Consider the following 1890-nt stretch of genomic DNA (forward strand, 5'->3'; position numbering starts at 1 on the left):
TGTTGTGTAAATTGTTGACAAATATACATTTTAATCCCAATTTGTAACACAACAACATGTGGAAAAAGTCAAGGGGTGTGAATACTTTCTGAAGGCACTGTACCCACTCCATTCCTCATAATAAGTTTTTTTTTAAATCTCTGCTGGGCGGGGGTTTTGGTTGAACTGGGGTGGTACTTGGTGGGCATGGGGGTGGGGTTGTGAGGAGGATGGAGGGGGGGTGTTCGGGGTACAACCGGAGTGTTTTGGGTGTTCGGTGCGGCTTCTCTTCGGTGTTCAATGTATGTTTTAAAATCTCAAAAATAAATAAATAAAATAAATACAGCTAGGAGAGTGGGAGATGTGTGTGTGTGTGTGTGTGTGTGTGTGTGTGTGTGTGTGTGTGTGTGTGTGTGTGTGCATGCGCGCGTCAGTGCATGGTGTGAGCGTGTGTGGTTAGAACACTTACCTCTGGGTAGCTTTTTCTGCACACAGACGTTGTTTTTGCGTGTGAAGCCTTCAGCACAGTCACAATGGAAAGAACCATCCAAATTGGTACAGATCTCATCCAGCCCTGAACACGCCAGAACCCGCTCACTGCATTCATCTATATCTGAGGGAGAGAGGGAGAGAGAAAAAATATGTATATACTTCTGGACTAAGAATCAGACAGACTGACAGACAGAGAGACAGACAAACACACACACAATCATCCTTATACATACTGTACAGATTCTCATACACAAAATACAGCACTTACCTAAACACTTGGCTCCGGTTAGTCTGTAGCCAGCAGCACACTTCCTGCAGCGAGCTGGCCCAGCACCCATACAGCCTACACAGGCCTGGTCACAGCCTGGCGGAAGACCACAAACCATCTGCATCAACACATAACACCCATACACAGTTCACAGTTCACACTAATGGGAGAGGAGATTCTGTTTCAGAGATCATAATATAATTGTACACAGCAACCTGGAGAAATCTTATGGATTCTGAATGAAATTGTATTGAACATAGAATTACACATTAATTTGAATAGGATCTCTGTGGTATTCAAGACAACTCTTATCTATACAATGAAGTTCTTGATAGTCTTATGACAACCTTTCACCTTTTTTAAAATTATATAATTGGGAAACAAAAAGTTTACTTAAGGGGAAGTTAGGATTCGCCCCATAGAGTGTTTAAAATCAAATCAAATCAAATTGTATTAGTCACATGCGCCGAATACAACAGGTGTAGACCTTACAGTGAAATGCTTACTTACAAGCCCCTAACCAACAATGCAGTTTCAAAAAAATACAGATAAGAATAAGAGATAAGAGATAAAAATAACAATAGCGAGACTATATACAGGGGGGTACCGATACAGAGTCAATGTGCGGGGGCAACGGTTATTTGAGGTAGTATGTGCATGTAGGTAGAGTTACTAAAGTGATTATGCACAGATGACAACAGAGAGTAGCAGTGGTGTAAAGAGTGGGTGAGGGGCACTGCACATAGTCTGGGTAGCCATTTGACTAGATGTTCAGGAGTCTTATGGCTTGGGGGTAGAAGCTGTTTAGAAGCCTCTTGGACCCAGATTTGGCGCTTCGGTACCGCTTGCCGTGCGGTAGCAGAGAGAACAGTCTATGACTAGGGTGGCTGGAGTCTTTGACAATTTTTAGGGCCTTCCTCTGACACCGCCTGCCTGGTATAGAGGTCCTGGATGGCAGGAAGCTTGGCCCAGTGATGTACTAGCCCTTCGCACTACCCTCTGTAGTGCTCGGCCTCCGACCGACAGCCAATCAACTTCTGATTGGCTGTTGAAGAGGAAGAAGTGATCTCTGGTAGCAGCACTGACCTTTGCACTGATAGTTGCCTTCTGTATTGAAGCAGTAAGTGTTGGGGGGACACTGGCCCAGCTCT

The sequence above is a fragment of the Salmo salar genome, chromosome 12, assembly GCF_965601325.2.
Source record: "Salmo salar chromosome 12, fSalSal1, whole genome shotgun sequence".
NCBI classification, from domain to species: domain Eukaryota; kingdom Metazoa; phylum Chordata; class Actinopteri; order Salmoniformes; family Salmonidae; genus Salmo; species Salmo salar.